This window comes from Leucoraja erinacea, chromosome 8 (assembly GCF_028641065.1).
Source record: "Leucoraja erinacea ecotype New England chromosome 8, Leri_hhj_1, whole genome shotgun sequence".
Taxonomy (NCBI): Eukaryota; Metazoa; Chordata; class Chondrichthyes; order Rajiformes; family Rajidae; genus Leucoraja; species Leucoraja erinaceus.
In genome coordinates, this window is record NC_073384.1 from 63,345,035 (window position 1) to 63,371,475 (window position 26,441).

General features: G+C 41.2%; 1 protein-coding gene across 1 annotated transcript in view; it reads left to right on the forward strand.

Annotated features, from left to right (window-relative positions):
• LOC129699771 (spectrin beta chain, non-erythrocytic 1-like) overlaps positions 1 to 26,441 on the forward strand; it is a 181,261-nt gene that overhangs the window by 62,255 nt on the left and 92,565 nt on the right.

Sequence of the window (26,441 nt, forward strand, 5' to 3'; positions counted from 1 at the left end):
CTGTCTCCTTGCAGAAGTGTTGCTTAATCTCACTGTTGAAATGCCAGGCACTAATTTTACAACTGAATCCCAGTTGTCAAGCAGCCTCAACCTGCGGAAATCATTTCCCTCCCTCATCTACTCATTTCCCACTCCCTTTTAAAGTCCATGAACAAGTGCCGATTTTGTGAAGTACAACCAAGCTCACCTTGATATTTTGCCCTTGGAATCCAGTTTATCATTTCTAGTAAATCTACAAACACATGTTGTATTTCTTTTAAATTCCTGTTGAGGATTTGATGCTTCAGTTTTGAATGTAAAATAATGAAAAAGGAATGTGATGCTCGTTATTTGCTTAGTAATGTGTCAATACATGCTTCAACATTCATATTGTTACGTGATTAAATTTTCACTATGAGAAAGCTTGATTTAGAATAGCATTATGGATCTTCACTAAAAAGGGAATGCCTAGTGGACTTGTCTTCCAGTTTAGCATTAATTACTACTGACTGTGCCTTCCGTGCATGCATTTACCTGGTCCAGATATTATAGGCCAGTAAGCCAGAAAGATGTCAACTCTAGAGACATGGGGATCGATTACAAATGGAAACAATTTAGATAGGTAAGTTTGAGTTTGCTTGGTGGTTAAAATTCATTTGATAAAATCCAATTTGATAAAATTCAATAAGAGAATTAAAATTTGAGGAAGCAACAGGCACTTTGGGCCAGGAATGTTCTTCCTCTGACTTGAGTGATTGTGAAGAACAGCTGATTTTTGGAGGACTGAACATTAACTTCTATCCCCCAGTGTTTTGCTCTGCGTTTATTTTATTTTATATTATTTAGGTTGTCTAAAACAAATGAGCATAAAGAGAAAATAGACACAAAATGCTGGAGTAATTCAATAGGACAGGCAGCATCATGAAGAAGGGTCTCGACCCAAAACATCACCCATTCCTTCTATCCAGAGATGCTGCCTGTCCCGCTGAGTTACTCCATTTTGTGTCTATCTTTGGTGTAAACCAGCATCTGCAGTTCCTTCCTACACAGAGAATAAAGAGAAGCAGGAGTAAGCCAAATCAATAAGATTATTGCTGATTTGTTGGACATTGTCACTTTCCTAAATTAATCCGACATCTCCCTGCTGCTGCAGTATCCAGTAATCTATATGTATATGGACGCACTGATCTTATCTGTATTTGTGACTACAATATCCTGTTGTGCTGCAGCAATGCAAGAATTTCAGTCCTATCTGGGACACATAGACAACAAACTCTCTTGATTTGACTTGACTGGTCTCAATGTAGCAACAGCCTCCATGGAGCTCTTGATAGGGAATTCCAGATTCCCCTTTCCCTGGGTGAAGATTCTCATCCTTGTGCTAAATGGCTGACTCCTTACGTTGAGATTGTGAACCATGATTCTGCACATTCGAGTGGCAAGAAATATCTTGTTTGTACCTTTCTTCTCTAGTCCCATCAGGATTTTAATGTTTTAATAAAATCATTTCTAATTCTTCTAAACTCAAGAACGCATGGTCTTCTGGTGAATTCATTGTATACTCTTACATAAGTAGGGAGACCTATGTATTGTATTTCATGTGTCCAGTACCCTATATATTTGGTGCAAGCCATCTATATTACTGTGATCAAATCTTATTGCAATAAAGTCCAACACATCATTTGTCTTACTTTCCTGCCGTCCCTTCTATTGAAATTTAGTGATTAATGTACAAGGACACCTTGTTTTTAGAAATAAAACTAACCTTTTCTGGGATATTTACTGAATTAAAGATATGGGCCTTATCGAGATGAAAGGTTCATGTACAATATCTTCCAGTCATTCGATTCCAAAATAAGCATCAAATTTCCTCCTTCCATAGCTGCTCTTCCCATCCCCAGCCACCAAGTTCTGAGGGCACTCCCAGAATGCACAAAGAGTGATTCTTGTCCCATTAGTTATCATGTTGGTTCACAACCAAACAGCTTTGTGGTAGGGTTTTGGAGCATGAAGTCTGAACACATTGTGGTGGTTGGGCAAGGCTGTAATTAAAATAAGATTGCATTCCCTGCAGAAGTACCGAAACAGAAGCTGTGCGTCTTGTTTTCAAATTAGTATTAATTGATGTAGATTTGAAGTAAGATGCTTTCCCAGTTGTCTATTGAAGAGCGGAGAGCCAGCGGGATTGCATCTGTTATGGTGGTAGGTGAATTGAAGTGGGTTACGATTAGTACTAAAGCAGGTAAATGTGTATAATAACTAACTTCCAGAAGCAATTTGTCACGATGGACATAAGTACACTGAGGCATGTTATCTTACTCTTCATTGGCACTGACCGGTATTGTGGATGTCCTTTTAAAGCAGCTGAGGTTCTCAGCCCTTAGCTTGAGAGGTTGAAGATGACTGTGAAACTTCCAGTTTGTCGGCATAGGTTTGAGAATGCATCACTAATTGCTCTCTTACTCACTCTCTTGTCCTCACTCTTTTCATACTAGCCCTATCCCCCCTCACCTACCTCCCTCACTCTCTCCTCCCTCTCTCTTTCATTCCAAGCTTTATTTCAGAGTCTGAAGAAGGGTCTCAACCCGAAACGTCACCCATTCCTTCTCTCCAGAGATGCTGCCTGTCCCGTTGAGTTACTCTGGCATTTTGTGTCTATCTTTATTTCAGGCAGTTTAATATAGAGATGGTGAGGGATGGGCATGTAGTGGGAATTTTTTTTAATTAAAAAATAAATTTCAGTTATCCCAGTTTGTAGTACTTTCACCTTGGGATATCTTTAGCTCAAAGAGTCATATCACGACTTGCTAGCATAAACTGATTTGGCACCTCAGTTTAGCACCGAGTGTGTGCTTTCTTTGGCAATAGATGTTAAACTATTCTTTTTTTTTGAAGAAGAGTTATTCAAATAAATACTTAGTTCTGGTATCCTGGTCTTTGCTTCCACCTTGACCAACACCATCAAAAGAAAACTGACAGGTTATCCATGCCTTCATTGCCATATGTGTTAGTGCATGAATTTGGTACAATTGAGTTAAGTGTTTTGTGGCTGCCTGTAATACAATACTATGTAAATAAAGGTGCATTCTTTAATTTGCAAGTAACTCTTATAGTGTTGAGTAGCTCATCAAGAATTTAGGAAAGAGCCAGCAGATCCAGTACCAATACGATTGGATACTGAATAATTTATTTGTTCAGGAAAGCGTACAAGTATGCATGGCAATATATGGCTGTAAAGTAACAGAGGAAATAAAGCTGAGAGATTTTAATTTTTCTTCCATCAATTGTAAACCTTTTGCTTTCAACTGTCTGGGCTTCCTGTATCTTAATTAGCTTAGTTTAGAAGTACAGCATAGAAACAGGCCTTTTGGCCAACCAAGTCCACACCAACCATTAATCAACCATTCACACCAGTTCCATGTTACCCCAAAAGGTTGCAAAGTACTGAAATAACTCAGCAGGTCAGGCAACATTTCTGAAAAACTTGGATAGGTGACATCCTGCGTCGAGACCCTTCTTCGGACAGGGTCTTGAACCGAAACGTCATCTGTCCAAGTTCTCTGGAGATGGTGCCTGACCTGCTCAGTTACTCCAGCACTTTGTTCTTTTGTGTATTAACCAGCATCTGAAGTTATTTGTTTCGTCTCTGTTATTCCCACTTTCTCATCCACTATTCACACACGAGGGGCAATTAATCTACAAACCCTTGGGGAAGTGAGAGGGAACGGAATCATCTGGAGGAAACCATATGGTCACAAAGTATAAACTCAACGCAGACAGCACCCAAGGTTAGGATCGAACATGGGTCTCTGGCACTGTGATGCAGCACTTCTACTCGCTACACTATTGTGCCACTTTTATTAATGTAACAATAAACTAGGAGACCCAAAAACTGTTCTGTGAAAATTTGGGATTGGTGCTGGAAGCTGGGAAGTTCCATCAGTGAATAATGTTTGCAGTAAGAGGAGTCTCACACTTGGGAAAAAATGTCCCTGATCACTTACAGGAAAAAAAGAAAGCAAAGGAAAGATTAAGGACAATGATTGTGGTTAAGATATCTCTAGGCCAACGAGTTTGGATGTATGTTAAAGAGAGTGGGTTCATGTGCATTCTCGGTTCCACTAAGTAATCCAAGTCTGAGTGAGAGGTGTAGGAAGGAAACACAGATGTTTGTTTACACTGAAAATAAACACACAATGCTGGAGTAATTCAGCGGGACAGACAGCGTCTCTGTAGAGGCGAAATGGGTGACATTTCGGGTCAAAACCCATCTTCAGACCCTTCTCGACCCGAAATGCTGCCTGTCCCAGCTGAGTTTCTCCAGCATTTTGTGTCTATCTTCTGGATGCAAGGCATGGGCAAGTTGGGCCGAAGGGCTGTATGACTCTGAGAGCAATATGGAAAAGAAACTTTGCATTCTACAAATGTTTTGTCAATAGTGAACAAATTGGTAACTCGAACCAGAATGTTACATCCTTACTGCTTGTAGCTGCTTTCATTTTAAATATTTAACAATGTGTCTGGTTGCTTGGTGGAATGAAATGGCAACAATCTTTTAAATGGCATTAACGTTTCATTTATTCTAAAGTTGATAGCATAATTGAATTAATGACAGAAAACAAGCAAGGGAAAAAAATGTTAAGTTTCAAAAATATATAAAATCTGAAGGATTATTGAGAGAGCAGTTTGGGCTGGAGGTTTGGTCCTTTGGATGCCAGCTGGTCTCTTCAGCTGTAAAAATGGAGGGCAGGGCACGTATTCTCAGTAAAAGTGAAACGTGTGTCACCTATCATGTTGAAAAGGGCTTGAACAAAAATTAGCATAACACCTGAGATGCAACTTAAAAAAATAAGTTTGTCATAAGGTGGCGCCATCTTGGGGCACGGCTGCTAGCTAGCAGCTGTCCGTCTTTTTCACTCTTTTCTTTAATTTTTAGTGAGTTTCAGTGTTTGTTTTTAGGAGGTCTAGACTTTTTAAAAAATAAGTTTGGGGGCGCCATCTTGGGGCACGGCTGCTAGCTAGGGGGGGGGGGGGGGGGGGGTGGTCTAGGGGGGGGGGGGGGGGGGGGGGGGGGGGGGGGGGAACTTTCTAGGTCCCTACCTGGTCGGAGAAGCAGCTTTTCTCCGGGCTGCACCGTCGACCCATCCTCGCGACCTACCAGCGGGCCTGGAGCGGCGTTTTCCCGAGGGGACCGCCCAGCACCTCGGCTTCGGCGGCGGCACCTCGCTGGAGCACTATCGTGGAGCGGAGCGGGCGATACCTTGCCTGGGTCGCCGCGCTGGAGATCCGGTGAGCTGAAGACCGCCGATAAAAACATCGCGGCGCTGCGGGTCTGCGGAGCGGGCAGCTGCGGGCGGCGGCGCTGACTTCAACATCTGGAGCCTGGGATCTCTCGATGAGATCGCCAGTGGTGGAGCTCCAACCATCGCGGCCTTGTCGGCTTCGGAAGCCGAGGTCTCCGGTAAGGAGGCGGTCATTCCAGGGGTCCCTAGCTGCTGAGAGGACTCTCTCGACGCCGGAGCACCATCTCCCGACGAGAACGGCCTGGAACATCGGGCCTCCATAGAGGCAACTGTGGAGGCCTCAATTGGCCCGACTATGGGTGAACTGGGGATGGGGACTGGACATTGTGCCTTCCCCTGTAATGGGAACCATTGTGGGGGGATGTTTCTATCTTATTGTTCCGTTTCCAAGATGGCTGCCGGAAGGGAGAGTGAACGCTGGCGCGATTAGCTGTCGCTGCTCTCTCTTTGAATTGTGTCTTTGAATTGTGTCTTTGAATTGTGTCTTTGAATTGTGTATTGTTGATGTCTTTACTATTTATTTATTTTTTTTGTCATTATTTTGTGTTTTGTTTCATTCCGCTTACATGTTTTGTATTCTGTTTACTAAATTTTGTAAGGTGTCCTTGAGAGTCTTGAAAGGCGCCCATAAATAAAATGTATTATTATTATTATAAGGTCATCCTAAGGGATAGGAGTGGAATTCGGCCATTTGGCCCATCAAGTCTACTCGGCCATTCAATCACGGCTGATCTATCTCTCCCTCCTTACCCCATTCTCCTGCCTTCTCCCCTAGACTAAAAAATAGTTTATACCCATGTGCTATAAAAGAACTTAATTCTAACAGAGAACACTGAGGGAGCACAATATAATTTGGGGTGCAAGATAATGCGAAATATTATTTTAAAATATTTTTAATACCTATTTATTAATTTTTACTGATTATGTGTATATGTGAATCAATGGCTGTTGTGTTTGTTCTTTTGAAACCGAAGGAGATGCAATGAAATTTTGTTGCACGGTATTGTGCAATGACAATAAACGTATTCTATTCTATAATAAAGCAACATTAACTTTAGTAAATTTAGAACTCATTTTTTTTTCTAAGTTCTCAATCTATAGAATTGTAACCATATCATATTCTCTTCATTTTTATTATCGTAGCCCACCCATTTCAAAACACTTTCCTATATAATTTTTATTACCTTTATTAAATTGCCCTGTAATCTCTGATGCAACAAAGCAGCCCTAATATTTCACAAAGTATCAAAAACATGTTCCAAGTGTGCAACCCTACAGTCAGTTTGTTGCATGTTACAACCAACACCTACATTTACTGAAATTGACTTCCACCAGCCGTTAACTGTTTGCATTGACAATATGTTGAATACAAACTTTTTTTCAACAGAACAATGCCGTCTTAGTTTAACTCGTATTGTTTTTGGGGGTAGGTGACTCATCCTCTGCTGTAAGCAGGCATAGTTTCGTATTTACCGTGTGCTAGGTAACAGATCCTAACCATGGCAGCAGTGAGTTATTGAAACCTCATGCCTCAAGGGAGGGAAAACTGGAGCAGATTACGATTTGTTTTTAAAACATATACTACTAAACATGCATTGACAGACACTTGTTTGGACTGGGTACTTGCAGTGACTACTTACAATTGTGGTTAAAACTTGAGTAGTTCAAGTGTACAGTAATGGGAGAAACATGCGTCAATGTATAGTTTCTGCATTCAGCTTTGAAAGTCCGTTTCTCTTGGGCTGTTCATCAGGCTTCAGGATGGCTTAGTACCATTACAGTCCTGTAGGTTCTGAGGTGGATGATGAGGCGTTTGTGGGACCTGCATATTCTGGCTGTTGGGACACGTGGGTTGCTTGGGAGATGGTATGTTTCTTGCATTATTCCAACAAAAGAAACTTGAGGTTCATCATTTCATAATTAATAGGAGTGGAATTAGGCCATGGCTGATCTATCTTTCCCTCAACCCCATTCTCCTGCCTTCTCCCCATAAACCCTGACACCTGTACTAATCAAGAATATTATCAATCTGCACTTTAAAAATATCCATGGACAGCCTCCACAGGCAATGATTTCCATAGATTCATCACACTCTGACTAAAGAAATTCCACCATCTTTTTAACCCTAACCCTAACCCTAACTCACAGATGTCAATTAACTAACACACCTGCGCATCTATGGGATGTGGGGGCAAACTGGAGCACCCAGAGAAAACCCGTACGGTCACAAGGAGAACATACAAACTCCACACAGACAGCACCCGAGGTCAGGATCACACCTGGAACTCTGGTGCGGTCAGGCAGCAACTATACCTCTGTGCCTCTCACAAAGTGTTAGGTTGAGTGAAAAGCAGATGTTGGGAAAGGAATTGAGTCTAGAAAGATAAGTAGCATTATTTTGATTGTGTTTTATCCTGGATTGCTCTAGGACTGTTTCATTAACAGACATCTAAATCTCTATTCGTATATTAGTTTAATTAATACGTCCCAATAAATATATTTCTTGTTTATGGCATTGCTATTGTACTGCCTGCTTACCCCCATCAACTACTAAATCTACTGAAGTCCTAAACCAATCTCGCCTGTGACTGGTGGAGGTTTCCATTCCAGTATTACAGGAAACTAGTTAGTAATTAAATTCAGAATCCAAACATTAATTATATCCTGTCAGCACTAGGCTTCAGAAGTGATAGGAACAGAATTAGGCCATTCGGCCCATCAAGTCTACTCTGCCATTCAATCATGGGTGATCTACTCTCCCTCCTAACCCCATTCCCCTGCCTTCTCCCCATAACCCCTGACACCTGAAATACTCAAGAATCGATCTCTGCCTTAAAAATATCCATTAACAGCAACCACAGCCTCTTGTGGCAAATAATTCCACAGATTCGCCACTTAAGAAATTCCTCCTCATCTCCTTCCTAAAAGAACGTCCTTTAATTCTGAGTCTTTGACCTGTAGTCCTAGACTCTCCCACCAGTGGCAACATCCTTGCCACATCCACTCTTTCCAAGCCGTTAACTATTCTGTACATTTCAATGAGGTCCCTCCCCCCTCATTCTTCTAAAGAGTACAGGCCCAGTGCCATCAAACACTTTCGAGGGTATCTTTTTGAAATGTTTTGTTGTTGAGAATGTCTTCTTTGAATAGTCCATTTAGCCTATTGCTTGTTCTGCATGTAATTGCAAGGAGTCTGAAGAAGAGTGTGACCCAAAACATCAACCATTCCTTCTATCCAGAGATGCTGCCTGTCCCGTTGAGTTACTCCAGCATTCTGTGTCTATCTGCAGTATTTTTCTATTTATGTGTGAGAGAAGGTTCGAGCAATTATTTGAGAACTAGTTTTGCTCAACTGGTGGTCAGATCATAAGAAACCATTTCAGTTCACCTGGAATTACTTATTGCGTCACAGTGGAATATTTTCATTTAGATTAATTGGCTGGTTTAATGCCCATTTTCATTTTTGTTGCCTTTCATCTGCTAAATGGATTGAAAAGAAACATTGTGGTTCAATTAAAATGAATAGAGTTTGTGCCTTTGAGCTAGTGACATGCCTGCACTGATCTGGAGGTAATCTGTGGTTTGAGGCAGGTTGGAGGGAATGATGACTGCAGCAAAATTGGTTGGCATGAAGCCCACATGGAGTTGATCCTCTGGTTTTAATTGAGGCCAAACAGGCAAGTGGCAGCAGTCTGCTGGGAATCCCCAGGTACATTGTTTGCAAAAAAAAATTTGAATTCTTTACACTGCCAGAGGTGCAGATTAGACTTGCAAGAAGGATGAAGGATGACAATCGGAGGCAATGGGGGCAAGAGGATGAGGTTGGAGGTGCTCGAAAATAGATTGTGTATTAAGGGGAAAGGAGCAATTGCACTTCCTACTTCCAGACATGATTACGTTTTTTCAAAAACATCATTTTAGTAATGATCTGAATGCTCTTTTTATGGATTCCGGTCAGGCTGGCGTAGATAATTTTTCTATTCATGAAAAAAATAAGATTGTAAAATGTCTGCCATGGCACCCTGTAAAAGAGCAGAGTTTTATTGAATTTCCAAGCCTAAAACTAAACCTCTGGAGAGGATCTAAAATTTAGACCTGCCTTGTGAAATAATTACTTTGATCATATTTACTTGCTTAAATGGATTCCATGCAGAATTAAAAAAAAAAGAAACATGCCTTAATTTACCACATTGGTGATATGTGTAAATTCCTGCAAGCTTCTATTTTCCTTGCAAGTGCTTGCCAATCTGCATGATGTGCTTTGACTTAAAATACAGCATTCTTTTTTTTTTTTCATTTCTCGTAAATGATTATATTTGTTCCTGAGGGAAGATGCATCACGGTCTTTCACAGAACAGCTTTGTTGCTGCATGGCTGCAATTAAAATTTCCACAATGCAGTGAATAAAAGGAAAGTTAGTTAATGTTTGTGAATAACTCACATTATTTTGTGGTTCTGCAGAATTTATAAAGGAAAGCCTTGAACACTTATACTGATGTAACAAGTACTTCAATTACATACACTTCTTTTAATTATTTTTCCGTTTTGGTTAAGAATCAGAAATTGTTATTTTACTGCTACAGAAGTTGTTTGTTAAATATTAAATGTGTTGTCAAATATTCATTAGATTTCAAACGTTTTTTCTTACTCATTGTTTCAATTCAAATAATACAAACTGCCTATTTACATGCACTAATTGAGTTTGTTTGCATGAACCTTGACTCATGCTAACGCCCTTTCCTCTTGATGGGACTGTGGTCAAAGCGTCAATTAACAGACACATGCACATATTCTAGTGATACTGTTGGTGATGTAAACTTGTCTTCCTGCTTTTACAAAGGGTCAGTAATTGAATGGTGGCCATTTATGCACAAGTCCTGATGAGGAAATAAAAAATAAAAAAATAATTAGGAAGGGCCAAAATTCCATGTTTTGTGGGAAAATACCTATACGACAGATCAATTTCTGGATTTGTGGGTAACAATCTACAATGAGCCATTCTTCTTATAGATATGATGATGTTATCTGCCCTCACAGGTGGTTGTAAAAAATCTTTGGCACTATTCCGAAATAGTAATGGCTATGTACTCTATCCAGAACAATATTGCTAACAAATTATCTGTTTTTATTAATCGCATAATAGCCTGTGGAACACGATACAACAAGATACAAGATACATTTAATTGTCATTTGGACCCCTTGAGGTCCAAACAAAATGCCGTTTCTGCAGCCATACATTACAAAAACATAGACCCAAGACACAACAACACAACATAATTTACATAAACATCCATCACATTGCTGTGATGGAAGGCCAAATAAACTTATCTCTCCACTGCACTCTTCCCCCCCCCCCCCAGAGTCAAAGTCAAAGCCCCCCGGCTGACGATGGCGATGGCGATTGTCCCACGGCCATTAAAGCCACGCCGGGTGGTGCGAGGTCGCACACCGGGTCTTGGTGTTGGAGCCCCCGGTGTGCGCTCGCAGAGTCCCGCGGCCATTCCAAGCCGCGCGGGGCAGTGATGTTAGGCCCCGCTCCAGGAGCTCTTCAACCCCGCAACTCGGGCGGGGGAAGTCGCCGTTGCGAGAGCCCTGAAAAGCGGTCTCCCTCCAGGGACCCGCGGGCTCCCGGTGCCGCCGTCCACAGACCTGCCGTTGAAGCCTCCGACTCTCCGGTCGGGCCGCAGCAGCAGCAGCAGCAGCAGCAGCAGCGCTCCTCCACCGCTCCACCCGCTCCGGACTCGGCCAGCCCCGCGACGGTGACGGTGAGTCGTCGGCACCAGAGTCCCCGGTCTCTTCCTGTTGGAGGCCGCTCCTCGTTGCAGCCCCAACGATAACGGAAACCCGACGAGAAAAGGTCGGGTCTCCCGTGCAGGGAGAGATTTAAAAGTTTTCCCCCCCCCACCCCCCCCCCCCCCCCCCCACAACCCCAACCCCAAAAAAAAAAACAAAAAAAACAAAAAAAAAACTACATAAAAACATAGACAGAAAATAATAAAACGCGGACAGACTGCAGAGGCCGCTGCTGACGAGAGTCGCGCCGCCCACCGAACCTTGGTGTAAGTTGGCTGTTATCCTTTACCTTGTGAATACCTGTCAAATAGTATTTTATTAACAGTTAAAACACTGGAAAATCCTGATATTGTGGAAGGTGCTATGTACATGCTAGTTTTTTTTCCAACCTTTGATTTATAAAATGGGGTCACTGTACTTGCTGGAAGCACATTTACTCTTGTAGTCAAAGACATAGAATTTATAGTTCACCATGTAACATTCAGCATGCTTTCAACAGGTAGCTTGGGCTGAGCAGTACTGAAGAAGTGCTATGTTGTCACTAGGAGCTACCTTTCACAGGAGGCATCAAATACAAACCTGGTCTGTCCGCTTAATTTGGTTTAAAAAAAAACTCTGCAATGTATAAGTCAAATATTATATTCAGTCTTAACATAAGATTCCCTTTGTGACAATCCAGTCTAAAACTTGCAATTTACTTTAAGCTCCCTAGATTTGTTTCTATTGTATCAGATAAGGTTGTTTTCACCTTTTCAAATTCACAATGGAAAGAAAGGTATTAAAATTGGAGCATTGAATCCTTTTCCAGTTGGTTGAGATGCAAAAGGATTTTTTGCTTTGTATACGTGACACATTGCTGAGCCAACCTGTGAACATGCTCAGTTGCACAAAGGTCTCAATTACAATTTCCCACACTAGACTCGTTATAATTTTCCTGGCTACTTTTATATTGTAGAAGATAATTTCTAAAAAAACCCTTACAGGCAGTTAGTTTTATTAAATATAATTTGTTTAATTGCATGGGCTTGCAATCTGCTGGGCTCACACACTTTGCAAACCAGAGGGATTAGTATTGGTTTCATGAAATGTGAAAGTAATTTCTGAATAGTATATCCAATTAGTCCCTATTTAAGAATACTTTTGTGTCAGGCCTGTACCTGTAAGGGGTGAGATAGAGGCTAGACAGAACTAATTTTGCATAGAATGTTTTACTACAGATATCCAAGATTCGAATCCGATTGTTATAATGTGAATTTCAATCCAGTTGGAGGATATAATAAGCGACTGGACTAATCCTCTCTGGTGGAAAATAAATGCAATTTCTTTTAGATGTTTGCAGGCTAATATAAATCAACAACCTGTTTAGTCTTTCATAGATTTTTTGTTGTTTTATTCTTCACAATCTTGTCATCATACGCAGAAGTGAGCAGAATTGTTTAGTGGAGATAGAATGCATGTGTGTAAAAGCAACACAGCACTGTGAAATGGATAACTACAAAGGATTGTATTTTGTGTGGAAAACACACAAGGGCTGATTCTTGGGAGGTAAATGGATCTTAACAGCTTTCAAAATGTTTGCTTAATGTCATTAGTTATTATTTGGAGCTGCCAACTATTTTACACGCTTTCATTTTGGAGAGCCTCAAACACTAAAGCTTTCAGCATTTTACGTGTCAAGGAATTATTGATTTTTATTGATTGATAAACTGGTCGTAGCAGGGCAGACCAAGACGTGTGTAATCTTATGTTTAAATGATACGATTTGAATAGTGTTAACACTTATAATAATGTGATATTTTGTACGGTATGCAACTGAAGGGACCTTCTTTCTCCCTTCCCATGTGATGGAAATCTGATACTTTGTGTTTAGATGAGGCACTTAAACAGGAGATTGCAATCCCACCAGTTTTGTTTAAGGAGCGACCATTGTGGGAAGTTCCTTATTGTTTGTTTTTGTAGAGAAATGCATATTTGTTTTTGTTAAAATCAGGAAATGTGTTGACTTTTGCTTGCCATAATATGTGCACAAAAGAACAAACATTTTTTTCTTAACAATGGCCTGCATTTTTTAAACTGATGTATATCTTATGTAAACCCCTCTTTTTTTTTGAATAGTAAGTGGTACATTCCTACTCCACGCTGCCCTCATGTTAATGGTGACATCATTCAAACCGTGACTGCCTGCCTGCCTCCTGGTTAAATTACACTGAAGGCTGGAGTAATGTGAAGGTGTGCTTGTTGGCTGCAGAAAGGAAGGAAGGCTAGCGGGGAGCATCTGTGTAGTGGGTGTGCCGTCCACTCATTCACTTCCTTTGAAATCCAGAGCTGCTGCTTGCAGAAATCTGGAGACTAGTGGAGTAGAGGGCAGGCAATCTAAGAAACAGCATGCTGCTTATCTATGCCTGATGCTTTATGCCAACAACCTATGCTGCTGGGACGAGCTAGCTCTCCGTCTTTTAAGAAGCTTCTTGCTAGTTTGTTACAGGGACAGCGATCCAGCCTTCCCATAAGGCTGATTTTACAGGAGAAATCTTTTGCTCATTTTTAAACGGCATTTCACCTGAACCTATTGTTATCCAATGGAAATACAGAGGGCATCCAGCATGTCAGGACCATTATCTGTCAGCTTTCCTGTTCAGCTGCCGTACAATTATAATCAGCTGGAAGGAAGATTCAAACAACTTCAAGGTAAGTGTGCTTGCTGTGAGGAATCCTCTGAATTTTTATTAGCAGGTGTAGTAAGGATGTCAATAATCTTTACAGCCGATTGTACTTTATCTCAAAGGCAAAGCATTTTTCCTAAGCATCTGCCACCTGGTGTAAAAATGAAGGACCCCTGATGGGTTATATGTTCTAAAACAGAAACAGGTAACTTCTAGTATTGGAATGATCAGCTAACGATATTAAGCCTCCCTCGATTTGGCCTTAAGGGCGATAACGGAACGTTTTGTTAGCTGAGCTGCTGAGAACAATAGAAGAGGAGGGAGTGGTTTTAGTTGATCTATCGTGGAATTCCTAAATGTTGCTTTCCCATTTAATCTTGCAGGCGCTCGGCGCTCGTCTCCCGGCTTCAGATTGAAAGGGCTCCCTTGTTCTTTAGCAACCCTTTGAAATATTTAGCTGCCACATAAATTATAAACAGGAGAAGAATGATGACTGAAGCAGAGATAATTGTGTTCCTCGCGTTGTACTCCTTTGAGCTTGAAATGGCTGTAAGAATGATTCCTTCCCCCCCCCCCCCCCCCCCCCCCTTTTTGATTTTTGATTCATTTCTTTCTACTGGGGAAAAGATTGAACAACGTTTTAGCGGCTAACTGTTCATTGTTTTGTGTGATCTGGAAGACATATGTTTTATTAGCTTCAGGAAAAATAGCTTTTTATTCAAAATGTAAACAACCAAATGGGGCATTGTGTATCTAATTCAGCTGAACATCATCTAATATGTTCTCAAATGTTTCCCTCTTGATTGTGAGATTATCATTTGAAAATAGGGCAGTTCCAAGTATTTTCAGTAATCTCTGGTAAGGGGATAGTTCTCAGTGGGAAGTTCTGTACCTTGATGTTGGAGATGAAAGATTGCCTAGGGTTCATTGGACTTACCTCTATCAAGGCCAAAGACCTACAGCCAGACTGAAGAAGGGTCTGGGCCCGAAACGTCCAGAGATGCTGCCTGTCCTGTTGAGTTACTCCAGCATTTTGTGTCCATCTTCAGTTTGAACCAGCATCTGCAGTTCCTTCCTACACACCTACAGCATGTTGAGGGGAGTGGCTGCAGATTTTGTCCCACTTAAAACTAAGTTCTCCAATAGTCTACATGGAGTCATAACAAAGTACTTTTTTCTAAAAGGTGGTACTAATATGGTCCAAGTTAATAACTTTTATTCTTTCAGGTTTTGAGCTTCTGATCTGCTTCTGATAGTGTTGACCTGCTGCATATCATTCAGGAGGGACATTTGTTCAAACTATGCTCTGTACCAAGACCAATATGAATTGCATCAGAAGATTTTTCAATAACGGCTTAAATTATATAATCTACTTGTGCAACCATTGCTGTTAGTAAAACGATAGGAAGTGTCACCAACAGTAAAATGTATTTGAAATGGCTAGGAAACGTCATACCTATGGTCGCAGACTGAGTAAAGCCCTAAAATATAGAATTCAATACAGGTGTATATTTTAGAAAGATATATTTTTGGAAGAGTATGGAAGGTATATATATATATATATGAACTTTCATCAGGAGGAGGAGGAGCTTTAATAATCAGATTATATTATTGATGCATTTGTTGGTTCAAGGTATTTTATTGTCACGTGTACCAATTAAGGTACAGTGATATTTGATTTACCATACAGCCATACTAAAAAAAGCAACAAAACCCACAACTACATAAAAGTTAACATAAATATCCACCACAGTGGGTTCCACATTCCTCACTGTGATGGAAGGCTATAAAGTCCAATCTTCTTCCCTCTTTATTCTCCCGCAGTCGGGGCGGTCGAAGCTCCCGTGTCGGGCGGTCGAAGCTCCTGTGGTTGGAGCTCGCGAAGTTGGTCCCTAACCAGGGATTGCAAGCTCCACGATGTTAATGTCCGCAGGCTCCCGAGATTGGAGCTCAGAGGACAATCCCCAACAGGGATCGCAAACACCACGATGGTAAGTCCCGCAGGCTCCCACAGTTGGAGCTCCCAAAGTCGGTCTCCAGCAGAGGCTGCCAGCTCCTCGATGTTAGGCCGCAGTGTGGACAGAGATACAATACGGGAAAAAATTGCATCTCCGTTGAGGTTAGAGATTTAAAAAAGTTTCCCCCAAACCCCCCACCCCTCACATAAAGCAAGCTAAAGAACACTAAACCATACATTTAATGCATACTATAAAACAACAAAGAAGAAAGGCAATAGAAAAAAAAACTATGTGCAGCTAGATTTTATGAATGAGTACGCAGGGGAGAAAAAGGATGAAGTAATATAAATGATCAAAGTATTGTTCAGGCTGGAGTTTTGGAAGTATGACTTCAAGATGAAGGTATTACTTAAATGAGATGATGAATGGATATTTCAATTATTTAAAAAAAAAACTTTTTACATCAATGCCAATAAAGTTCTGAGACCTGATGAGAATTGTTCATAACTGAGAAGTTTTAATAATGTAAATAGTTTTACTTTCACATTTGAAGTTAGTTTCTACCTGGAATGCATGAAGGCAAAGTTTAGGATTTTTTTGCCCACAGACTTGTCGGGGCATAAAATTCTGCACCATAATAAGTCATGCGAGTAGAATGTGTGATCGCCTTTGAAAGGGAAGTAGACTAGGATATCTTAAAAAATAATAACACGGATGAACAATACTGGGGGAATATCAATGCATATCTTGAATAGAGAGTTCTGTTGGAGTGCACTAAATGACATTTTCAGCGCTGCAGTAATTTTGTTTTTAATGACCCAACCCAGTGCTACCATAGACAGACATACTCCCTTTGTACAGAAGATAGACACAAAATGCTGGAGAAACTCAGCTGGATAGGCAGCATCCCTGGATGGAAGGAATGAGTGATGTTTTGGGTCGAGACCCTTCTTCAGACTGAGAGTTAAGGGAGAGGGAGACCCATAGACAAGGAAGTGTAAGGTGTGTGTGAAAACGAGACATCGAAGCGGATGCAGTTCTGGGAGAATGTAGAATAGATAATTGTTAGCTGGAAGAAGGTGACAACGAGGCATACATAGATAACATTTAATCAGGGGAACAGTCAGATTGGTCGGAGAACTAGGAAGGGGGTGGCTTGGAGAGAGAGGGAAAGCAAGGGTTACTTGAAGTTAGAGAAGCCAATATTCATACCGCTGGGGTGTAAGCTGCCAAGCGAAATATGAGGTGCTGTTCATCCAATTTGTGCTGGGCCTCAATGAAGGAGGGCTAGGAGAGAAAGGTCAGCATGGGCGGGGAGTTAAAGTGTTTAGCAGCCGGGAGATCAGGTAGGTTTAGGCGGACTGAGCGGAGGTGTTTAACGAAACGTTCGCTGAACCTGCGCTTGGTATCGCCTATATATCGGAGTCCACACCTGGAACAGTGGATACAGTAGATGAGGTTGGAGGAGGTGTACAGTCTGTTTCCCTCTCTCTGTGCTTTTAGTTTATGTGTACTCATTCTCAGCAGCTGGCATGATCTCACTTGCATGTACACTACGCAATTTACTCGACCTTGAGTCCCGAGAAGGTCGCGCATGATTTCATGCGTACGCACAGCTGTCTGGAGCGCGTGACATCATTTGAAGATGGACACAAAGCTGGAGTAACTCAGTGGGACCGGCAGCCTCTCTGGAGAGAAGGAATGGGTGACATTTCGGGCCGAGACTCTTCTTCAACCCGAAAAGGAGGGTCTTCACCTGAAACGTCATCCATTGCTTCCCTTTACTTTTGCTTTTAGTTACTGGCGAGATAAAGTAATTTGCACATTTCTCACAGGCATTGAGATATTGGATGAGTGATGACAAGAACACTGGAAGAACACCTTTTCTCTGTGCCGTGGGATCTTTCGCATGCATATGTGGTAGATAGGAGACTGCAAATCCTAGAATCTTGAACAAAAAGCAAAGTGTTTGAGGAACTCAGCAGGTCAGGCAACAATTATGGAGGGTAATGGTTGAGGATGTTTTGGGTCAGGACCCTTCTGCAGAAGGAGGGTTTCGGCCCGAAACGTTGCCTATTTCCTTCGCTCCATAGATGCTGCTGCACCCGCTGAGTTTCTCCAGCAATTTTGTGTCCCTTCTGCAGACCGATGGACGTCTGCCTATTCCCACAGTCAGAAGAAGGATCCCAATGCTAAACATCGTCTGTCCATTACCCTGTACAAATGCTGCCCGGCGCACTGAGTTCCCTCAGCACTCTATTATTGTGATAGACAAGACTCCACTGTGATGTCTTATCTATCAAACAAAAAATCTGACACAGCAAGATTTCTCAGTGCTACACCAAGGTGTCAGCCTGGAATATGTGCCCACACCTTGGAGTAGTCTGAAGAAGGGCCTCGACCTGAAACGTCACCCATTCCTTCTCTCCAGAGATGCTGCCTGGCCCACTGAGTTACTCCAGCATTTTGTGTCTATCTTTGATTTAAACCGGTTTCTGCAGTTCCTTCCTGCACACATGGAGTTGATAATGTCTTTTGTCTCAAGATACAAAGATTGTTTCCCCAACATGATTGTTGAAAATCTGCTGTGAGTCTAGATGGTGTCAAGGTTAGATACGGTTGTAACTGGATTCAACGTCACAACAGAAAACCCATAGCAAAAAAAAAGTTTGGAAGGACTTTAACCTGGAAAAGGATTTTTTTTCATCCAAAATAAATGCAAAAATTAAGCAGGATTCAATATTTATTCTACAAATTTCCTCATAAATATTTTACACGTCTCATATAAGCCTTTGCAAAATCTATGCATCCATGTAGACTGCAGGATTTGAAATGTGTTTCGAATAATTAATAATCCTTGACCTACTAGGATACAAACGTTAAACTGTTTGTGAAACTAAATTATATTTGCAGATTGGACATCTTGTTTGGTTGAGTTTACTATGCATTTTAAGTAGCAGCGTTTGGTGCTATGTAAACATAGTATGTTATTTTGCAGGAATTGGCTATCGGGTTTACTGGTGTGTTTCTGCCTTGATCACATACTCTTTCCCCATTCTCTCCCTGTAGACTTTGACATTCCTCTTATGAAGTTGATTAATCGCCACTTAAACCAGGGTTGGTGAATGCTTGAGATGGAGAAGTCAACATCTGGTCACTCTGAAAGGATATTTTAATGCATGCTTCTTAAATAGTCTAAATGAATTACATGAGTAAATGGTACAGCTACACAAATGATCACCATTCATCACACATATGGGCATGAAGTGCACTGGGATTCATCCATGTAGCAGAACAATCTCAACTGTGAAGATAATTTGCTGTTAACAGTCTACAAACAAATGAAGCCAGCTGTTAATTTGAAGCTTTTTTAAGTTTTAAAATCTTTCATCATCACTATTCAGTGGACTTCTGATTAAAAATACACTACTTGCTGTAACTTTAAGCTTCAAGATATATATTCAAAAATATATTGTTTTTGGGTTAAATGTTTGTCACTCTGCAATTAGCTCATTTATAGTATATCAATATGATAGACGGGCTATTCCCTGCAGTAACCATGAATGAAATGCTGTGCATTCCTTATCCACAACAATGGATGTTAAAGAATAATTATTGAAATACAAACATCTATTTATACTGTCGGAAAGGAAATATGTATCTGTTGTTGTTTTGATTCAGCTCTGCATTTGAACAGAGGGGTTGGTATTATGTGGCTGAACTTTGTTGATGTACAATTTCTGCCAACTTTGGATACGTTTGTTTTTAGCTGGTTTACGTTTTAGTAGGTTCCTTATCTACATCTACCTACAATGTTTTTTTTTGGGGGGGGGGGGGGGTGCATGCTTCCAGGAAGTTCATATCTATTTGGCCGTGACCCACCACCAAAATTAAGTGAGATCTTTAAGTATATAGGTCATTTTAGGATATATGACATTGTACTCTCATTTTGGAAATTTGGGTAGGTCCACTAGATTGCATCAGACGTTTTACTGGTTGACATGATAGGAAGACATCTCAGCATATTAGGAAGGAAACTGAACATAGATCTTGGAAATGATGGGCTACTGTATTGAAATCTCCAGGAGTTTCTAATTAGTGTGAAAACAATTTCCGGTCAACAATGCAATATCAAACTGACTGTTTAGTCTAAACACAAAATTCTGGTGGAGCTCAGCAGGTCAGCTAACATCTGTGAAGGAAATGGACAGTCAAGGTTCCGGGTCAGGACCTTTCTTCGGACTGGTAGTTGTAGAGTGGAGAAAGCTGGAAAAGAGAGGTTGGGGCGGGACAAAGCCTGGCATAAGGAAGAGAGGAGGGAGACAACGTTTGTACCATTGGGTTGTAAGCTACCCAAGCACGATAAGAGGTGCGGTTGCCATCGGGTGGCGCCATCGAGTGTGGCAGCCTCGCCAGCAGACGTCCGTCCTTTCACCCTATTTTGCTATTTTTAGTGTGTCTAAAAGTATGTTTTAAAGGTTTCTTAGTCTTTTTTATGCGGGGGGGGGGGGTGGGGAAGAGGGGGAAACCGTTTCCCAGTCCTGTACCTGGACGGAGATGCGTCTTTTCTCCGAATCGCATCTTGCCCCCCCCCTCCCCACGGCCTACCAACTGGATTGGCGCGGCCTTTCCTGCTGGAGACTGGCCAGAGCTTCAGCAGCGGCGCAGCACTGAATTCCATCGCGGAGCGGGACGATGCCTTGCCAGGGTTCGCCTGTGTTGGAGCTCCGGAGTGTTGGGCCTGCTGATTAACACCATGGAGCAGTGGTTTGCGGAGCTTCCAGCCACAGGCGCGGCGCTGACTTTAACATCGCGGAGGCCTGGGATCTTTTGCCGAGGGTCGCCTCCCAGCTTGGCCTGTGGACTCGGAAGCCGCGGTCTCCAGTAAGAAGCGGCCTATTCGGAAGCTCCAAACCGCTGAGTGTGTTCTTCCGTTCCGACACCGGAGTTCCGATCATCCCAGTGAGAGGGCCTGAACATCGGGCCGCCGTAGCGGCGATTGTGGAGGGCTCAAAGGCCCCGACCACGGGTGAACAAAGAGGAAGGTGACTGAACTTTGTTGCCTTCCCTCACAGTGGGAAACATTGATTCTGCTGTGTGGGGATGTTCATGTTAAATTCTATTGTGTATTGTGTTTTTTTATTTGTATGGCTGTATGGTAACACAAATCTCACTGTACCAATTGGTGCATGTGACAATAAATGTAACTTGAACATGTTCCTTCAGATCCCGTGTAGCCTCATTGTGGCAATGGAGGAGCCAAGTACAGAGTGGTTGGGATGGGAAGAGGTGTAAAAAACAGTTAGCAATTGGGAGATACAGCAGACCTTGACGGTTGCCGAATCTATGCTTGATCTCGTCGATATAAAGGAGGCCACATACGGACCACTGAATGCAGTAGATGAGGTTTGGAAGGATGCATATGAGTCTCTGACTCACCTGGAAGGGTTGCTGTGGTCCTTGGATGGATGTGAAGTAGGTCGTGAAGAGAGAGATGTTGCATCTTGTGCGGTTGCAGAGGGTAAAGGTGAGTGAACCAAGGAGTTGTAGAGGAAGCGGTCTCAGAAACCAATTCAACCTCGTCTGTCCACTTACTCCACAGATGTTGCCTGACCCGCTGAGTTCCTCCAGTTCTTTGTGTTTTCTCAAGAACCCAACATCTGCAATTGCCCATACCTTCATTTGATTTCTTAGTCCATCAGGCTAAAAGTAGTAGTATTATGTTTCAAGCTTTCTGTGGTATGTATAATTCAATAATGGTTCGATGCAGGTTTAGTATTTTCTGCAAATTTCAAACTTTTAGCTATCAAGAGTAAACATATATTTGTCACGCAGGTTTAAAGATCCAATCCTTGTGGTTAAACAGGATAATGGGTATTTTCTCCGCATACACTTCACAAACAACACCTACTGGAGAAAGTATTTGTTGGATTTGCACTAAAACAGCTAAGAATGTAAACTTTTTTTTGAGGCTGCCTCTAGAATGCATATGAAAATGCAAACTTAATGAGGTCAGTTAGAAAGCCTTGGCAGCTCTGCACCTTGGTCTGTCACTGTCATGTGAAATCTTCAAATTCAGGCATGTAGAACACAGAGCAGAAGATTCAGATTCAATTTGTGTACAGAAGAGTACAGAAGCTGGAGCAACAGCATCTCTGGAGAAAAGGAATAGGTGATGTTTCGGGTCGAGACCCTTCTTCAGACTGAGAGTTGGGAAAGGGAAATGAGAAATAAAGATGGTGATGTGGAAATAGAAAAAAAGAATGAATGAAAGATATGTTTAAAAAAAATAACAATGATAAAGGGAACAGGCCATTGTTAGCTGTGTGTTGGGTAAGATAACGAGTACAGATGCTCCCCTATTTACGATGCTTCGACTTATGATATCTCGACTTTACGATGGTGCAAGCGCTCGACAGCGAGCCGCACGTCACTTCCGGTCACGTGATCAAATTGTATTAAATATGTTTTCGACTTACGATATTTTCTATTTACAATGGGTTTATCGGAAGGTAAGCCCATTGTGGGTCGAGGCGCAACTGTACAGACGATGAGAATCAAGACAACTTTGAAACTGGTACGACATGGATGGGGGAGGGATGGAGAGAGAGAGGGGATGCAAGGTTTAGAGAAATCAATATTCATACTCGTTGAGGTACTCCAACTTTTTTTTGTCTATCTTCATTTTAAACCAACATCTGCAGTTCCTTCCAACACATAGAAAAGTACAGCACAGGAATAGGCCCTTTGGCCCACAATGTCTGATACGAAGATAAACTAATTTTAGCTGCCTGCACATGATCCGTATCCCTCATTCAAGGAATATGCCGATGTAAAAGCCTCTTAAAAGCCATTTTCATATCTGCATCCAGCACTCTCCCTGGCAGTGCATTCCACATACCCACCTCCCAGTAAAAAAAAACTTGTCCCACAGATCTCTTTAAGCATTGCCCCTCTCATCTTAAAGCTATGCCCCCTAGTCATTCACGAAGGTTTGACTGTCTTTCCCATCTATTCCTCTGCTCATCTTATATGCTTCGACCAGGTCTCTCCTCTACCTCTGGCATTCCAGAGAATAAGCATGTTGAGGATTCACCTTGGACCAAAATGCAATCATATTGTTCCCTTCCCATGAGATTGGAAAGTCGGAGGGGTATTGTGAGCGGTGTTTTTATTTTCACACTTGAGATCCACATAAGTCAGAAATTATTCCTTGCAAACTTCTGACCACCTTTATTGAGTTGGATCTTGCTGGGGAATTGCTACCATTTCTTCACATAAATGCTGCCAAGTTCAGAATTTTCCAAGTAAATTCTGAAATACTAAACTTGGTAGGTGAGCAGCTTGATATTCATATATCAGACTGAAGGCTTGCGACCCAAAATGTCACCCATCCTTTTTCTCCAGAGATGCTGCCTGACCCGCTGAGTTACTTCAGTGCTTTATATCTATCATAGGGATTTAGTGCTATTGTAAGCATTTGGGTCGGCACTGATGCTGAGCTTGGAACATGACAATATAAAGTTGAGTTGGTTACAATATTTTTCCACTATAATTTCACCATTTGTTCTGATTCTGTGATCATTGTGGGAAGACTGAGAAATGGACCATTCCAGTAATATTAATTTATGGATCAGTTTTCAGATGATACCTAATTGTTAGCACTTGCCTGGTAGATCAATGTCACCACTGTAAATTACGACATGGTCGATTCTATAGATCTACCGCACATCTGAGGATGATTTTTATGAGAATTGCAGGGACAATTATCTGCAAAATATCATCCTGCAAACCATTATTTATATCTACATTTATGTTAATGGTTTGTAAACTTAACAATTTTATTTTATCCATGGCTGAACTTCTGTCCCTGTGACTTGTTGACTTTGACATTGTTCGTGTTCCTGGCCATGCCCATTTGACATCGAAATCTCCATCCATCTGTCGTGATCAAACTTGACTCTCTTAATAGATGGTACACAAAAATGCTGGAGAAACTCAGCGACCCTATGAAAGGAAATGTCACCCGTCCCGATCCCGATTTTTCTCCAGAGATGCTGCCTGACCCGCTGAGTTACTTCAGCATTTTTGTGTACCTTCGATTTTCCAGCATCTGCAGTTCCTTCTTGAACTCTCATAATACTATGTTTGCCTCCCTTCACCTTCTGTGTAATTTGGGCTTTGCTAAACCACTGTTGCCTGTACTTTCCTTCTCATTGTCCATTCTACATGTGTCCACTAACCCATGATGGTTCCTAATCCAGTCGTGCTGTGATTTTCAAAATTATGTACATGAAAAGATTATTATTCATTTTGTTGTTATCTCTTTATTGTTGATTGGTCACTGTTCAACTCATCAATAAATTGAAAAGAGACATTTCCCCCAAATTAGGAGACAATAAATGTTGGGAGAAGTGAAAGATTGCTTGGGGGACAACACATGGTAGAAACCAAGTATAACAAAACTCCAATTATACAATTTGGGATTTATGTGATATACCCGACTACCCTGTTTTCTAAACTATTGCATATAATTTATATAAATACTTCAGCATCTCAACTTTGCACAGTCTGGTAATTCTTCAGGCAAACTAAGTAAGTTATTAGGGAGCATTAACTTACCTAGGGCCACATTGAGTGGAATGGGAATGCATTCTTCAGATTCAATAATGAAGGCTCCGATAATGAAGGATTATTGTTAGAGCTTTCTGTTAGAGCTAGTGCTATTTGTAACTAAAAACTTACCAATATGCTTAGTAGTTTCTAGATCAAACTACTTAACTAGCTAAGGCAACACTGCTTCCAAACACATCATTGGTAAACTGCCTGTTATTTTTCCAGCTTCTAAATTGGGCACCCGACATATAAGAATTCTTGGAGCAGAATGAAATTAATCCCAGACCCATAAATGAGCTTGAGTAATCAATGGTTAGCAATGTCCTGTGTACTTGAATAACCAAAGTATCGAACTACTTAATACGCAGCAACAGATGAACTTGATTCCAAGTTTCCATTATCTATTTCCAGGTATGGTTTTCAGTTTGGTTAATAATTAATAGGGCCAGGACTGAAGGAGAAGACATTTCCAAACCCTGTAATAAGGGTTATATACGGGCATGAATTATATGAGTGGATAGGAAATATTTGTTGGTGAAATAGCAATGGCAAATATGTTATAACTGACAATAAATACACATTCCATTAAACAATAAAAATTCTACTTTGGGAATTTTAAGTGGTTATAGAAACAGTGAATGCTTTTGATGGGGTCTTTGAAATTGGTTCATATCTTTAAGGCCGTACAAGTGTCAAGAGTGTTTTGTTGTCATACGTCCCAGATAGAGCAATGAAATTTTTACTTGCAGCAGCACAACAGAATATGTAAACTGTACTGTAAACCATGATATTTACATTATTGCTATACGTTGATGTAACGCAATAGCTGAGACATGAATTGGACATTTTAGGTTGTTATAGCCATCTGGTGAGCTGGAGTGGTCCATGCGTCTCAGGTTGGTCTTGGACATTGCAAGATGTATACCCTTATAACTACTTGTTTTGATCAACTAGTGTTTTCTACTGTCTTTGGCAGCCTCTGATCAGAGATATGCAATAACACTTAAAATATGCACGAATACACGAGTATTCATTAAACTAAAGGCCTAATAATTCTCTGAAACCAAATTGGTAAGTAGTTCCTAAAGAAGTTTCCATAAAGTTTGACCTTATTAACTACTATTAGGGTTTTGCTCCATAAGTATTTTCTATTTATATTTCATGTTTGCAAATCTCAAATATATCCTTAATTCTTCCAAGTCTGGTCTGCAGCAACCACACACCTCTTCCCCTGTTATAAAGTTAAAGCATTTTGTTTGTGCATTTTGGAAGTACTTTGATGTTCTATTTAGTCAGATGTTGTGAGGAGATATGTACGACACATGCAGTGTGCCAGCAATGGAGGTAATAAATGTTTAGGTACGTGAATAAGGACTGAGTAATTAGTCTGCTTATTACTAGATGTTGATGAGCTGCCCGCTGTTGTCAAGTGGAGAGTTGGTGGTAAATGGTAGAAAGGCTTTAGGTTGACGGGTGATGTGTCACTAGCCTCAGGATATTCAGCCCCGTGACTGCTGTCCTCGCCACTGTATTCATGTTGTTGGTCCACCTGAGTTTCGGATCAAAGGTCTAATGGAATATATACTGTATCCAGTCATTAATGAATACCATGAAACACACTTCTTATTGTTACTATCTTACCAAATGCTTTAAGGTACAGGGGAGAATTTCTGCAAAGGGAATTTCTGTAACCTGTGACCCTGACCCTGAGCCCCTTGACCCTGTGACCCTGACCCTGAGCCCCTTGACCCTCCGTAAATGTCAGTTTCCATCACTTTGCTGATAATTGAGAGTCGATATTAATGAAAATGGAAAAACTGGTAAAATTCAGCAGGTTAGAGAGCATCTGTCGAAAGAGAAATAATTAGCATTTCAGGTCAAAGACCCTTCTTTAAAACCACTGGAACTTCACCACCATTCTGATGAAGGGTCTGATGAGTTATTTCTGTATTTCACAGATGTTACTTGCGTTACTAAGTATTTTCTACACAAGCATTTTCTATTTTTATTATGTTTTTCCACCCGTGGCAATTTAAAACTTTTTATCGAAACTGGACTGTTTGAGCCGTAAATATCTCAATTTGATATGCTCTGGTGGTTCCATGAAGTTAGATGCCATTATTGTAACT